Below are 17,213 nucleotides of genomic sequence, written 5' to 3'. Positions count from 1 at the left end.
TTCTTCATTGGATCATGTAACGATGTTTTGTTAAGCAAATGGTAGTAGATTAATTAATTTATTAAGAGAAATTGAATAATGAATGAAGTTTAGAATATAATAAGAGTTTCTTGTGTGTGGTTAATGAAGTGACGTCACCATGTTTGTCTACGACTTGTGAGGATTAGTTATCTAGTGTTTGTACTATAAATTTTCCTGTTAAATTTTCCCCTGAATTTTTTTTTTTGATTGGGTCACCAGTCATGCATCAATGGTGTCATTCGATGGAGATTGAAGGCTTATCCCTTAAAATCCAAATTTAAAAATTCGTGAAACCACCTAAAATGTCTTTTTAGAGAACTAATGAAACGGGAGACATTGTGGAGGCAAACAAATTAAGTCGAGTGTGCATCACAATTCTTTTTGCCAGCTCAGTGCTGCTATCCATAAACGGAGCTTTCTTGGTTATTGCCTGAATTTATGGTACACACCTATTAATCATCCTTGAGCAAAAGAATCTATCAAAACAGAAAGAATGGCTGTTATCCATAATGGACTTCAAGACAGAAAATGGACTTCAAGGATCAAGATTGTTCTAGAAGCCATGTCATCACCTCATAACTGCTCCTATATCTACAAACACTATCTGAAATAGAATCTTCCGAAAGATACATGTCTAAGAGGACTAGGATGATGATAGTGATGTTGGGAGTTATTATTATTAGATCAAACCACTAATCAGTCTTTGTCCTTCTAGAAGAAGTTTGAAATTGATTGCCTGGAGTTGGAAGTACATTGATCGTACAAACTCTTGACCACAACACACTACCAGAACGGTATCCCAAAATTAAGTTGTAGGCAAGGCCTAAGAAGTTCCACGTAGCTCACAGCGTATGATCAATTAGAAATTTAAAACTCGGTTTTGACATTTAGGGTGGCCTATCGGTTGAATATCAACTAAAAAAATGTAGTTCCAGAATCCTTAAAGTGCCACGTGAATGAAATTCAAGAGAATTCGATGGCGAGTTTAAGAACAAGTTGATCAGGGAACACAAACTTTACCTGTAGCTCGAGTCTGATGGATGATCGATCAACGTTGAACACTTGGACCATTAAAAGTTGCAAAAGGGATGATGGGGCGTTCCGGGAATCGAACTCGGGACCTCTCGCACCCGAAGCGAGAATCATACCACTAGACCAAACGCCCATGGTGTCAATATAGTGGAATTGATACTAATTATCGTATTTGTATCGGCTCTCGTGCAAAATGAACAAATAAAGAAAGGAGGATTCGGGGCATTCCGAGAATCGAACTCGGGACCTCTCGCACCCAAAGCGAGAATCATACCACTAGACCAAATGCCCGCCTCTGATACCTCTTCAGAGTTCTGATAGTTGAAGTGCAACACTCCTGGACATGCCTCAAGGCCTAGCACTATAATTGTTATTTTTTATTATGAGCATAATGAATTTCATAGGAAAGAGAAATTCATAGATCGAAGAAAATAAATTGGATTGACTTCGCCATACAAACCTCTGCCGTATCTAGGGATGTACATGGTAAAGGTTATCCGCTAAAACCGAACCAAACTGATTAGGAAAAAACTGAACCGAGCCATTTACTAATAGTTGGTGCTGGTTCAAAAAAAGATAAAAATCAAGAGTAACGGTTGCAGTTTTGGTTTAGTATAAAAACCAAATCGAATGCCAATGGTAAACTCGGTTAGTTTTAACGTAATTAATATCAACCATTAGATCTACCTTAGATTAATTACACTTAATTTTATTCGTGGATTGAACTTTAAAATTCAATAATTAATTTTAATAGCATTATCATTTGGATTTTTCTTTTTGTAACTATACTTTAATCTTTCATTTGTTTTTATGTATTTTCCTTTTTAACTGTCAGTTACATGAAACTGACAAAATAATGGTAACTGAATGGTAAAATCGGAACCCAATGGAAAACTAAAATCCGAAACCATTAATTAATGACACGGTTTTGGTTTGCAAAATTAAAAACCGGGAATAATGGTTTTGATTTTGGTTTGAGCAAAAACCAAACTGAACCGAGCCATATACACCCCCAGCAGTATATTAGTATTTCAACCGGCAAAGTGGGATGAGGATTGGAGGGAAGTGGACCTGATAAATTCTGCATAACTCGTGTTTAGATTATTGTGGTGCTCAAGTGTCTAATAATTAGAAGGTCCGAGTAATTTTTGGTAAAATACTATTTTATTTTACTTTTTCTTATTGGGAAAGAAGATGGTGTGTTTATCTTTTCTTATCGATAAAATTTTTGGTGCTGACGAGTTTTGTATTCAAGTCACTGATACAATCACCCAGTGACTTTAACACTATACTATAATGACATCGGTTACGTTACATTACACAACCATAACTCTATTAGTATGGTTAAAAAGACTTTTCCCAAATAAGGAAACCTTACGTCCACCGTTGTTTTTTCGTTGCTTTTATGTGACCGTTATTTTTAGAAATTAAGCCAAGTCTCCAATCATTTATTTGGGCTGAAATTTTGCTATTTTCAGGTTCTTACCAGCATTCAAGTAGAGATTATATAGTGATAAATACTAGATAGTATGTTTAAAGATGACTACTTATGCCTGGTAACTTTCTGATTTTCACCTAAAAATTGTTGGAAATTGTTGGAATGTCCCATTGCTGAACCAACTTTGGTGTTGCTAAATTTCCAACCAAATCACTGGTATCAACAGTCAATAACTTTAACATTGTACTAAAATGACATTAGACCCATTTTCCTTCTTTCAACTAGACATAAAGCTTAATAAAAATTAAATGACATAGGGGGCTTTGTTCAATTCCTCTAAAAGTTCCACCGACAAGTAACAAGGAATTGGACAGAAAGCTTTGAACAATGATCAATCCCCTTGAATCACATTATACCTTTTACTTTATCGTCTTTGTTTGAGCATAGCTCGGTTGAACCCACCAAACGTTGGTATGTCAAGTTTGGTTGTCATATTTTAGTGAATCAAAACTCATGTTAAGAGTCGCTTGATTATGTACTAGAGTCAACTTCGTATAGGTTAGCTTGAAAGTATTAGGATATGAGATATTACAAGTATTGCGAAGACTTGAAGATGTGAAGAAGCAAGGAGCTACAACGACAAAAAACATCCTTCCACTTGAGGTTAGTGATATTTGACTTGAGCCGTTTCATTCCCTAACGTATCTTTCAAGTCGTGCATATTGAAAACAAAACTGCGAAGCATATTTGAACTCTAGATATACATAGTATTAAGGAATACAATACGAGGTTTATTTCTTAACCATTAAACTTTGTAAATAAGACATCGCCATAATCATTTGAATGCTATTGTGATTATGTATGGGTATGGGTGAGGATTTCATCCTAGGGAACAATGTTTACATGTGTTCTAATGAAGTAAGTTCATAAACTTGTTTGTGAATCGAAAAGGAAATCGTCAGGCGTTATTGGGATTGTTATTCATTGCATATATTGTGAACATCCAATATGTGTGATTTAGTAGAACCGTTCATGACTTCTTTGTGTTCTTGGTAAAACTATTCACAAAGGCCTGACTTATGTATTGGTATGACTTTTATTGGTGAAACCGATCTTAAGTAATCACCTGAGATGGTATGATCGGGTTTGTGATTTTATGTATGACCAAAACTGGGAAAAGGGGAACCGATCCTAGTAAGAGGTGCAGCACATCACAAAGGGGAACCGATCCTTGTATGAGGTGCATCAGGTTTATAGCAGAAAGGGGAACCGATCCTATGGACATGTGCAACACATTCAAGTTAGATACCATATATACGTGGGGAACCTATCCTAGTACCTAGTCAACCGAATTTTGGAAAGCTAGTGTGACTATGCACAATACTCACATGGAGGTAGAACCGAAACTTGTTTTGGTAGAACCGTTACACCCATGATTTTTGATTGAATGTTATTTGATCAATTGCATAGTTCTTGAAAGTCAGATGAACCAATTCTAAACTTGTTTGGAAGTGTGGCAAATCGGTTTCAAGGTTGTAAGTATGAAAGAAAACTTACAAAGTTAGGATGTCGACATACTTTGAACACGTGCTGTGAATGATTATTATTTAATTGTTCAAAGTTATTACTTAATAGCTAAGGGAAGAGAATCCCAGGATCGAAACATAAATAATTAAGAATCTTTTAATTAAGGTTATTAATTTCAGTTTTAGGAAAATAAGAATTAGTAATGTGCATTTACTAATTAAAGATTTTCTGAGAGATTTCGATCATTATTTTTGGACAGAGCATTTACATGAATTATGGAAACCGAATTTGTAATTTAATGAATATCTTGAGAATATTTTCGGTTTTGGAAATTCCTTGGTGTCCAAACTTCGTAGTCTATAAATACTGAAGTTTGCATTTCTACCAAACTAATCCTTCGTAATATAAAACTACCTCTTGTTGTGCTGCTATTGGTGAAGCTGCCCATTCGGAGAGGAGAGTAACCTAATTAGGAAAAATATCTTACGGCCGCTCGGTTTAAAGTCTTATTTGGGATTGAGAAGCTCTAGTCAGTACCGTTGGCAGGAAAATAGATAATTGCGGTTTATCTTTTGTTTTCAATGATTTGATTGACTAATGGTGGTTGAACTTTGATTGCACCTAGTTTGTTTATGCTTGAGAATCTTCTCTTCTGATATAAGATTCATTCAAACTAGTTCAGAGTTTCGACAGGGATCTTTAGATTGTTGTTAGTTCTAAAGACGATCTTGTGATAATCCATTGTTAACAAACTCCGTTCTGTGCGTGATTGATTACAAGAGATTCAAGCAATTGTGTGCAGGTGTTTATTGAAGATCTAAGAAGATTTGAAGACGAAGAATATATTGAAGATTTCTGATTTGTGAGTTCATAATCTTTGGTGTGCACAATACTTGTTTCGGTAAAAAGAGGATCCAATTAATAATCGGTTTTATCCTTGTGATAGAATTGGATTGATTAATTGAGTAGATCGACATCAACACAATTCTTTGGATTAAGAGTGTTGATTGCAAAATATTAACGATTACTTTGGTAATTGAACATAAGATAGATCTAAGGACCCGATGAAGGAGTTTATGTTAAGATAAACAGAAGAGCCTTTGTCCTACTCATATCACTTGGTTGAAGAGAGTTGATACCAAACAGATTTGTTGTTCCTTTACTGTTTGGAATACGAACCAAAGGAATTGATCCAAGTACATGACTTATTTATAAGTTGGAGGCGTGGGAATACATAAGGAACTGGGTGAACTATAGGTTTAGTTGCTTGGTCTCAACTATACGAAGTTGGTGTAATTTTGTGTAGCGGCTTAATCCTGAGAGTATTGAATTCTGGACTAGGTCCCGGGGTTTTTTTTGCATTTGTGGTTTTCCTCGTTAACAAAATCTTGTTGTTTCATTTACTTTTATTTTCCGCAATTATAATTGTCTTTATTATAACTTAAAGTAAATCACACAAACGTTAATTCCTATTTACTTGATAAGTGAATCCTATTGTGTTTGGTTAAGTCCGAACATTTTTATCGAGTAAACATACTTCGTTGTTGTATTGTCTTGATCTCGTATCCATAGACGAATCACACGAAGTGTGAATCGATTAGTTGTATTATCTCGACTCAGTCCATAGACAATCACTTTCGGAGAAAGAACTTATAGGTAGGAAAAGTTTTAGATCGACACTACACCATTTTAAGGTTTTAGCAACCCAGAGTAGCAACAGTACAAGGGCCGTTGCTAAACTTCTGTTGTTAATCCCCGTTGCTAAACGTTTGCAACGATAAATATCTGTTTCTAATTTCGCAACCTCGGAGCTTCTGTTGCGAATAGCAACCACTAGGTGTACACGCATGCGAAGTGCGCGTGTGGTCGGGAACACTATGACTTGGTTTTACGCCCAAGTCAAAGTTTGGTCAAGTGTTCTATATGTTTTTTCCACCCTTGAAAGAGTAGTCGGGCTTATCTTTATCTTTCCTTCTCCATTTTTTCATTTCATTTCTCAGCCTCAGAAGGTTTTAGGTTTTTTACTCTCTCTCTTTCATTTCTTCTCGATCTGCTCTGAAGAAGAGTTTCTGTTCTGAAGAAATCCAACCAGGTAATAGGTTTAGATTATAATCGATTGTTCTTTATTCTGTATATCTTTGTTTTAGAATATGTTTGCTAATGGATTTCATTTTGAATTTATATTGCAGCTGAAAGCATCGATCTAGGTTTTTAGGTCATCTATGAGATTCGGAAGCATCTATCTGATAATCAGATAATAAGGTCATCTTTTTGTTCTAGTTTTATGATTTGGGTCCAATTTTTTCGATTTAGGGTTTGTGAGATTTAGGGTATCAAATTATTTTTGTTTGATTTCTACATTTGGGTTTTCTTTCTGGGGTTTCAAAACAGCGATGAATTGGGTTTGTTCGATTTATATTTACATAGTCAATATAAATTACAGTGGAGGAGAATTTGTTCTTAAGAATAGAGACAGTACTAATACAACATATTATGATGATAAGGATCTAGGTGACGCTTCAGAGTTTTATCATAGCCATAATTGGGCCTTCAGTAGCACTTGTGATTTCATGGACAACAACAATGAGGACAGTTAAACAATTGATCGTGCAAATACATCACTCTAGATGACCCAGAGTTATACTTGACATCACGAATATCTCCTCTCTCTCTCTAACTTATTATGGGTTTTGTTTGCTTAATGGTAATTACATAGTCAAACTCCACTTTGTTGAGATAATATTTGATGCTAATGACTCGTATGGAAGTCTTGGGAGGCGTGTATTTGACTTCTACGTTTAGGTAACTAGCACCATCATTTTGAGAATTTTTAATCGTTGGACTAACTTATGATATTTTGTATATAACTTGATAGTTATTGTAGGGAAAACTAGAGTTGAAAGATTTTAATATTGTGAAAGCAGCGGGTGGGGTTCGGTAAGGTACACATTGAAATTTTACCTGCAGTTGTGACTAGTAATACCCTGGAAATTCAGTGAATCCAAAAGCACCTTTAGTAGTTCTGTTCATGGTGGTGCATCTGCTTCTACAATTGGTGGCAGTGCTAGAAATTAATTCTTACCCCAAAAACAACAACAACATCACCAACATCACCATCAGCAATAACACATCAGTACGGTGTCACAACTGCTTGCTGGTGGAATTGCAGGAGCTATCAGTAAAACTTGTACTGCTCCTCTTGCTCGCCTCACCATTCTCTTTCAGGTACTGCTCCTGATCTATATAACTGATCAATCCTATCAATACTGAATCAAAAAACAATCGCCCCCTTTTTTAATTTAGGGTTTAATTGCATGTTAGGTTTAGGACTAGAATTGTTCAGAGAATAGAACAAAACCCTTTCCCCCTTTCGTAAAGTAAGTGACGATTGCCAATTCAATTCACCAATTTCAGATTTTTATTGGTTGACATCTGATCTCTTTAGGTTCAAGGTATGCACACAGATGTTGCGAATCTAAACAAGGCTAATATGGAGGGAGGCGTCACGGATTGTACCAGAAGAAGGTTTTAGAGCACTCTGGAAAGGGAATCTTGTTACTATTGTTCATTGTCTTCCTTATTCTTCGATAAGCTTAGGGAAAATGGATGTTGATGAAATTGTCCTGTAACTATTGTTCTTCTATTGTTTCGGCAGTCGCTGCAGTCAATTCCTGGATTAGAGAGGCGTAGGGAAAATGTTACTTCCGATCTTTTTGTACGATTGGTGGGTGGAGGGTTGGCAGGGATAGTAGCTTGATCCATTACTTATCCACTAGATCTTGTGAGAACGCGACTTGCGGCACAGGTGAGACATGAGCTGCAGGGGAATTTTCTTTACCTTCCTGTTATACAGCTGCCGTTGTGTTTAGAAATTAACTTGTGCGACTAAAGTTTTCTCATGTGTTTGGTCGTTTCTTAAACTTTTTTCGTATCTCCGTGTTATCTACATTAGCTCTTTTCCGGTGTAGGATTATCATTTAACTATTCAGTTCAACTAATGGCTTTACACACATACTTAGGCTCACTACTTTAGTTCTAAACGGAACCAAAGAACTAAAATCAAATCAAAGGATCCCTAATGGAAAACTCATCTTTTTTCACCAGGAGCTACATGTCTGGTAAAGGGATTATGACAAAGTGCGGGTTATTTTCTTCTACTACGGTCTTTGAATTTTGATGATCAGGTAAAAAGATGGGGTTTCTATATTTTTGTCTTGTTTGATTTTAGGAGTTTTGGTAGCCGTAATTAAGCACTTAAATGTCGAAGATATCACGGATTCAGTTTATTATCGAAATTACGTGCTTAAATGTTTTTATATTTTAACAATTGACCAGGAATTCAATTTGCTAGAATATGTCTACTGATATGTGTAAACTAAGTAATAGTAAAATAACAACACAAAAAGAGAAAACAAATAGTTTTCATGCACCCTCTTAATTCACTTTGCCGCAAGCCCACCTCTCCCCACTTGCTGCGCTAGGCTGCATGGGTTGTAAAACCAAATAATTTTACTTTATGTTTGATGATGTCTCTGTTTGTATGTAGGACCTCATGGAAAGAAAATAGGTGTTTTGGTGGACATTATAGTTGTTTCCGTATTTTGTTTTGTGTGCATTATTTTGGGTGCTCTTTGGTGGAAGGGTTATTTGGCGAGAAAAAAATGAGATCGATTAAGGTAAGTCATTTGTGAGTGTCCAGGGGTAGAAGGTTCTATGGAATCACATCTCCGCGCTTTTGGTGAAAGAAAACGCTGGAACGTTGAAGTTTTATTACGGATGTTGACAAAGCTGCTTCCATTCGTGCACCGAAAGTGATTGAGACTTGCTCATTTCCCTCTGCAATGAGATCTCTTCTACATCTTCTGGACAAGGGGATTCTTCACAATCTCCTTGTTCGAATTGTACGCAGGGTATGTTATACTTTCCTCTCACTATTCTTGTTTATGAAGTACCGATTAAGTATGCATGAAGTCCTTTTATCATTGTACTGCCTCCATGTATACGTGTTTATAAGTCAGCCAACATAAGAATCTGCCCTGACCTCCACGTATTGTTTCTTGTTTTTCTCTAAAGATCATCTTTAAATACATTATTCATCTGTGTGCGCCATTTTATTCTTTTTTTTTCGTTTTGGCCTTGAATGTCCTGTATCATAGTTTTTGGTATGGTATTCACACCAAACCCTTCGATTGTAGCTACTCCTTTGGATTAGGTAAACAATTCTGAACATGATACTACTTGCATGTGCGATTGTATGGTATTGAGGTTGGATTTTAGGAGTGTATTATTGTTCTCTTATTCTCACACTTGTCTCTCTGAACTAACTGCATTATCAAGGCTCCTAGTTATTCTTACTACATATTGTAAGTACACTTCTTTTGCTTATGCTTATCATATTGAGTTCTGTTGGATACTAATCTTTAGTATATAATTTCATTTGAGGTAATATGTTGTTCGTGATGTTGCTACGGCATTATGCAGTTGCTGACCTTTCTCCAGTAAGTCTCTGTTGTGATCTTCATTGCTCCCATGAAGCCATTGGGTCTGGTGGGTCTTCATAATTCAACAAGTTCATAGTTCTTTCATATTTGTGTAATTGGCAGTTTCAGTATGTCTATTAACAAAAAAATATGAAGATAGATTCAGGTAATGTTACTACTTACTCTTATATTTATTGTATCAATATGTTGTCAGATTTATATGCGATGTATGAGTTATTTTAACACTCTTAAAGTTTTGCAGGAATCAACAAAAGCTTATGTCCTGTGCTGTCCGGCTCCCCATTCTGTACCGACCTGTGAATTTCCAATTCCCTTTGTTGTCCTTCAACATGATGTAGATACACTCACAGCAGCAGTAGTTTATGAATGTTCATGATCAACAACTACTCTGAAACGAAGGTAAACAAACTTCTTTTGAAAGTTTCGTATATAAGTCATAAGCTTATAATGCCAGACCTTGCAAACTAGAATTTAGCTGATTGAACAATCATTTCATTCTTTTGGATTAGGTAAACAATTCTGAACATGATACTATTTGCTTGTGCGATTGTATGGTATTGAGGTTGGATTTTAGGAGTGTATTATTGTTTTCTTGTTCTCACACTTGTCTCTCTGAACTAACCACATTATCTAGGTTCCTAGTTATTATTACTACATTTTGATAAGTGAACTGAAATGGAGTTCTAAGCGTCCTATGACCATACAACTCAATTTCAGTTCACTTATAGTAGAGTAGTGTAAGAAGGAGTTCTCTACGCCCTCTCACATGATGTTATCTTAAATATTTTGTTTGGATTTGCTTCTACATACATCTCCATTTAGTTCACTTATAACAGAGTTTGTTGATATTTGCTTTACATGGTTTTGACTTGTCTCTGCAGATTATACAAAATCTAGGGTTTAGTCTTTTGTTTGTGACATCGGTACTGAAACATCAAGTTGGTTATTATGCAGGTATTTGGGCTTAAGTCAAAAAGCAGTACTCTGGTGATATTTTAGAAGAAGTTGAATCTCTGCTGAGGAGATTGGTTAAGCAAGCGGAGTCTGGTGATACTTCTGGTGATATTTAGTATTTGTTTCCCAGTTTTTCAATGCCTCTGTCAGTTGACACAAACTAGGTTACCCATCCATTTATAAACATCAACACAGATCGAATATTGTATGTCAGTCACAACATACATAAGTTTACTTGTGTACATTTGTATCAATTGAAGAATCATTTCTTTTATGATCATATTATCTAGTGGTGATTCTCAACTACATTTGTATCAGGTTTGTATTGCCATTGTAATTTGTAAATCTGTGTGGATGTTGGATATGGGGAACTAGGTAATTGCAGGGGGAAATGTGGAGGTAATGAATTTTGACTAGGTCAATAAACATAGACTTGACCCTAGCGCTCTATTGCTAAATTAGAACCAGATCCAATAAATTAGAACCGGAACCAACAGTATCTAGTTCCGGATAAGGGTATTTCTGTAATTAGAAACAGATTAGCAACAACATGCTGTTGTTGCTAATAAAAAATGTAGCAACGACAAGCGTCGTAGCGAATGGCCGTTGCTAACCGAGATTCGCAAAAAATCTTATGCCGCTACTAAAAATTGCGACACCCTGTTTAGCAACGTTTATGTACGTTGCTAATATCTTAAAATGGTGTAGGGTGAGGTATATTTGGGTACCCTTGTCTTTTCACTCTTTGACATGACGAGGGCACTAAATAAAACACAATATTTTCAATATCACCCGGTGTAAATACAACTTGTACATTTTTATCGGAATAAATTATCTCAACAAGGTGTTTTTGGTAATTGTCAAAATCCAGATCGAACTAACTATGAGATCTTTACCAAAATAATTAACGTACAAGTGTATTTAGTTTAATTATAAAGTAAAAAAATATTGCATAAATAAAGGAAATAACACAGGTACACAAGATTTTTTAAACGGGAAAAACTGGTTGACAGAATAATCCCGGGACCTAATCCAGATTTGAATACTTAGAAAATTAAGCCTATAAACAAATTGATTACCGAAATTTGTATAGTTGAGACCAATTAAACACGAGTTTTTTATTTAGCTCCTTTAGTATCCCTGCGCCTACAAACAATCTGACTACACAAATAAATTCTAAGACAAATCCACTGTCTTGAGTTGCTTCACCGCTGTGAATATTTATGCCCTTAACTCCTTTGGATCGTAACTTGAAACAACAAAGATTAAATCTGTTCAAGTAACCAACCCACTTATAGATCACCCAAATCTGTCTTTAGATCAGTGAGAAAGCAGAGTAAAGCATCTTCCCTTCATATCAATAAACTACTTTAGTCTAGAGATCAAACCAAGAAAAAAGGGGGAAATTCAATTAGACTTACTATTTTTGATTAAAATCTCCAGTTAAACCTATTTCCAAAATAAAACGACATATTCATATTTTTTGAATCTCTTGAAAATATAGATCAATTAATTTGCTTAGTTATCAAATATGTGCAGTTCGTTATCTTCAATGGTCAAGGCATTGCAACCATGTACTATTACCTAAATATTTTTTAGTTTCATTCAAGAAGCATGTTAATCATTCTGGAACTCGAACTCTCAGATATGTTTTTTGGCGTCGAGTCTGTCATGCTATTTCTATGATCATAATTTTAAGTCAACATGTTTTGAAAAAATATTAACCAAGATGGTAACTCTAAATATCTTTTATTTTTTCCCTTTTATCTACTGAATTTCCTAACTGTTATTTTATATTTAAAGTAAATATATAACGAACACATGTCGACTTTTAAGTGGTGATACACGAAGAGACACCGAACTGGGGACGAGCGATTCGGAGATTTATATTTATTTAATTAAGAGATAACCAGTGGAATAACTGAATTTATCTTCTAAACCTAACCAACGGAAGATTAAGTAAAAGTTTCGAGTAACAGGATTCCTCATTTACCCATTTAGATCTATATTCATTTAATTAAATAAAACCTTAAGTTACCATTAACTTGTGACACAACACAACTAAGTCATTTTTAGTTCAGATGTAGCAGAAAAGTAATGGAGAGATACTTAATTGAGCTCTCATCTCCAAACCTAAGCTCTTACAACCTCTGAGTTCCCAACCTCTCATTTCCATATATAAAAAAGAATTTATTCACCTTTTATTTAACCCAAAAACCTAAAGAAAAAAACAGAGAGAAGAGAAGTTTAGTTTTAAAGAAGAAGAAATCCTGGGAACACCAGGAGATCAGTGATGAAGGATGTCAAAAATACAAAACAAAAAAGCAAAAAAAAAAAAACAGAAGATATTATGAGATTTTCATCATAGATCAAGAGAGGAGTGATAGAGAGACACACGTACAATTCACGTAGAAAATTACATAGCTAAAACTTTGTTTTTCATAAACTCATAAATATTTAGCCACCAATGACCCACACTTACCTAGTTAGTATGAATTAATTCCCATTTTTAAAATTATGTGATCATTCCCTAAACTTTAGATCAATACCAAATTAACTAACTTATTTAGTACAAAATCTTGATTAATTTAATTCAAATAATAATAAAGGTGTGTTTGGATTGTACTCCAACACCTTCCCTTAATTCAAGCACCTTTAATTCATCATTGTTTTCATCCTTGCATCATCTATCATCATCTTACATTTCAGAAATATCTTTGATATGTTCGCCTTCATCATCATCATTATCGTTATCACGATCATCGTAATCATAATTAGCAAATCAACATCCCCATCATTTCAACTAACATAACATATTATACAAATTAAATATTTACATCTTTATGGTCATAATATATACCATCAATAATGTAAGACAAAACTCAAAACCATAACTTGTAATAAGATATTTAGAATCCTCTACGTATTTTGAATACAAAAATCTTCGTCAAGTTTTCTTCATAATTTTTTATTCTCATATTTTTTTTCACCAAATAAACCAACTAGTTATTTTCTTGAAAAAACATTTCTCAAACTCATTAACATTTTGTTTAACTTTCTTTAACATTTTTTTTTAAAAATTCCGAACACTTATTTGAACTCTTCTGAAACATTTTTTCTTTATTACCCTCAACCTCAACTCAACTCAACTCTCAACCCCACCTCTGATACCATGTGAGATTTAATTTTTAATAAATATGGATCAAAAAAAGGAGCGAAACATAGACAAATAGAACTCACATAAAAAATTACACAGCTAAAACTTTGTTTTTTCATAAATTCATAAATATTAGTCTGCTAAGTTTTCCATATTAACGTATAAGCCTTTAAATGGGCATAACGAGAATATTTCTGTCAAACCATTAAAATAACTCCCATATTTAGCCACTAATGATACCTACTTACCTATTTAGTAGGAACTAACTTCTACCTCTAAAATTATGTAACCATTCCCTAAGCTTTAGATTAATCCCACGTTTTTCTCTAATACCAAATCAACTAACTTACTTAGTACAAGATCTTAATTAATATAATTCAAATAATAATAAAGGTGTGTTTAGATTGTATTCCAACGAATCAAAAAATTTCAATGGGCCACATTGGCTCCCTAAGCATGGTTAGTGTACTCATTGTTTTCTTTTTATTTTTGATGATTAAAAGATATGTTCTAGATTAACCAATCTCTTGTTTTAAAATATTTAGTTTTTATTGACAAATCCGAAAATCAATCCAAAAAAAAGGAAGGGACAAGCATCAAGTGGTGGGATCTGGGTACCGGAGTTGAAGTCAATCAGAAAGGCCGACCATGATGAGAGAAAAAAAATAATGAAGAATTATACCTATGTGGTGTATAAACTCATGCAAAAATAATGTTGTCTATAATTTGTCTGGTGGACAAGAATTAATGCAGATTGTACAAATCATTCTTTCTAGGAAAGATATTAGTTCGTTTACTAGTAATTTTGACAAAATCTTGTAAGGGGTATTGCTTAACCCTATTAGTCTGAAGTCGTTTGGAGTTACAGGATGCTTAACTTTAGGGATTAATAAAAGAAAAGTTTGATCTAGTTTTGGATCAGGATATTTAGTTTTGAAACCGCTCATTTGGAGTTTTCATTGATTTAACTACATTAGATACTTCATTTGCAAAAGGTATTGCAAGCAGACTTGCATTTTCTTGATCAGTAATAACTTTTGATATCAGTCTCATAATATTCCGATCATAAGAACTCGAGGGAAAAGAGTTTCAAAATGGTTTCTTAGTTAATCAACAATTAGAGATTCCTTGTCGATGATAATTCAACCCTCTAAGCTTGAGAACCATCCACTTGATTGTTCCCTAAACATTTCATTTGTTAGCATCTCATTCTTACTGATACTTTAGTACCAATATATACGTGTGCATTTGATTATGCTTCTACGGATATTCAATTATACATGAATCCATCAGCGTAGAACCTTTACGATTATTCTGCTTCAGAAGCTATTGGTCAGAATAGCCTTCACATATTAGCCAAAAGCAAAGAAGCCAGAGAAAATGTGATGCATATATTGGTCAAGAATGGGGGAGAGGATTGGAATGGAACATTCCCAGTTAAGAATAAACAAGGGGAACAAATTGTAGTCCTTATTACCAGTACTCCCCTCTATGATGATAACGGTAGTAATATCGGGATTATCTGCGTATCTGCTGATTCAAAGAACTTTTTCCAAATACCACCAGTTTCATTTGCGGAAGTCACTTCCGGCTTAAGTCATCTGGCAAGTTGTTAGACATTTAAATCCAACTCTCGATAACCTATTCTAGTTGTAGGTGCTCCAAGTGGAGCTTGCACGCTTAGAGGGGACGTACACCCATCTCCATTTGGCGCATCTTTTGAAACTGTCTCCATGGAAACATTCTCACGAACTGGCGAGGATGAAGGCAAGGATGGAATTCATAAGATTCATACTTCTACATCAGAGGCTTGCACTAGCAAGAAAAACATGCGATGTCCATGGAAAGGAAGTGAAGAAGAAGATGACTTTGATCGGACAAAGAGTCCTTTACAAAGTTATCTCTTGATAATCGCTTAGCTATAACTTCATGAGCATCGTAAGGCATTTCTGGTTCATGCATTTTACAATTAATTTGAATTTGTTTATTATGATAAGGACCTGCGACATTAAGCTTCTCTAATAATTTTCAAAAAACTAAGTTTTATTTATTTGGTACTCCAAAAACATTTTCCCACCATATTGTGAAACTTTCTCCTGAAATTTTCAAATTGTTTGTTAATACTTCTGTTAGAGCACTACTCGGTCGAACTCGCATGCGTTGCTATCTCAAGCATGTTTGTCAATATTAGTGATCAAAACTATAAGTCTTGATTTCTAGTCTACTATATCTAAGTCTCAGACTAGGATAGAAAGTGTAATTGAGCTCAAGAACTCCATGGCGATCATCATACAAGACGAAGAACTACTCAAGGAACTGGTGGAACTTCATTTACTAAAAGGTAAGCGGAGACTTGAACTTATCTATCACTCAAAAGTCTATCTACTATATCTCCTATCATGGGACAAAAGTCGTTTTTCTATATGGACTTTGATTATACACATTTCCTATTTCGAGCCGAGTTTATCTCGCCTATCTATTTCTCGAAATATGTGTTGGTAAGCTTTCGCTTTGGACAAGTCCATCTTTACCTAGTGACCAAATTCATGTTATGTTTCAATCACTTTGAAAATGGCTTTGACGAAAAATGGTTTGTGAATAACAACTATATAAAGTCCTCTAAGAATGTTTCAATGATTGGAATGAGAGTTTAGATTATATAACCAATGTTGGACATAAGCATTGTGTGGCAACACATATGTGTATAAGTCTTATTCCTTGAACCAAAGTATGCGTATTTTGTTGATCAGAAAAATCGGAACAAGAGCTGTGAACTCAGTCCGCGAACGGGCGGAGGTTCTAATCCCGATAATACCTGCTGGAGTTTGTGAATTCCTTCCGGGAACTTAAGTCTGCGAACTTGAGTTGGTTATATCTAAAGACGATTATTTATGAACTTATATTTATATTAACTAAGGAATGCAAATTGAAAACCGTGGCTATAAAGTTCATGAATCGATTCGAGTGAATCAAATCGTTTTTGCTTCGATTGTGTCTTGTATAGTTATATAAGATTTATACAATTGAACAACTCTCTAACTAGTTCATTTGAGTCATTTGAACTAGTTATAGTGAAGAAGAATATGGTTGATATGAAAGTGCTCATATGGCTAACCATTTGGTTAACTACTGTTAAACCAACAAATGTACATGTTTGGGCAAGGTTACACAAACCTAAAAGTGTGCATTTCATTTGTGTGTAACAAGATAGGTTTTCGATCTAACGGTTGAAAGATATTAGATTGAATCTAATCAGGTTTTCTTCTAACGGTGAATATTGAATGCTTTGTTACTAAGCTAACATTGATTGCAAACCCTGATTTGAAATACTATATAAGGGAGAACTCTAGCAACGGGGAGACCTAATACCCACACCTCCTGTGTGATACTAGTTTTATTAGCTAGAGTCGATTCTCTTTTAACCTTAGGTTTCTCTGAGACTGTATTTGTTAACGACTTGAAGACTTCATTGGGATTGTGAAGCCAGACCGATACTACTTTCTTGTAGTTGTGTGATCTAATCTTGCTGATTCTATCGTGTTGAGTACAATCGTAATGATTGGCTTGAGATTGTTATCTCCGA

General features: G+C 34.8%; 1 long non-coding RNA gene and 2 other non-coding genes across 9 annotated transcripts; 1 reads left to right on the top strand and 2 right to left on the bottom strand.

Annotated features, from left to right (window-relative positions):
• Positions 1-1,114: 1,114 nt before the first annotated feature.
• On the bottom strand, positions 1,115-1,186 carry TRNAP-CGG. The gene has a single exon. It is a non-coding gene; the product is annotated as a tRNA-Pro (tRNA).
• Positions 1,187-1,272: 86 nt separating this feature from the next.
• TRNAP-UGG lies at positions 1,273-1,344 on the bottom strand. The gene has a single exon. It is a non-coding gene; the product is annotated as a tRNA-Pro (tRNA).
• Positions 1,345-6,019: 4,675 nt separating this feature from the next.
• On the top strand, positions 6,020-10,923 carry LOC113288537. 7 transcript variants are annotated; one of them, XR_003330649.1, is made up of 8 exons: positions 6,020-6,110; positions 6,208-6,280; positions 6,894-7,243; positions 7,464-7,823; positions 8,123-8,202; positions 8,565-9,664; positions 9,761-9,918; positions 10,474-10,923. It is a non-coding gene; the product is annotated as an uncharacterized LOC113288537 (long non-coding RNA). The 7 variants fall into 7 exon arrangements; XR_003330648.1 differs by having other exon boundaries at positions 6,208-7,243; positions 7,464-7,543; positions 7,674-7,823; XR_003330646.1 differs by having other exon boundaries at positions 6,208-7,243; positions 8,565-8,928; positions 9,500-9,664.
• The last annotated feature ends 6,290 nt before the right edge of the window (positions 10,924-17,213 follow it).

The sequence above is a fragment of the Papaver somniferum genome, chromosome 6, assembly GCF_003573695.1.
Source record: "Papaver somniferum cultivar HN1 chromosome 6, ASM357369v1, whole genome shotgun sequence".
Classification (NCBI taxonomy): Eukaryota; Viridiplantae; Streptophyta; class Magnoliopsida; order Ranunculales; family Papaveraceae; genus Papaver; species Papaver somniferum.
The sequence above is the reverse complement of the archived record's forward strand: the minus strand, read 5'-3'. Positions and strand labels throughout refer to the sequence as shown.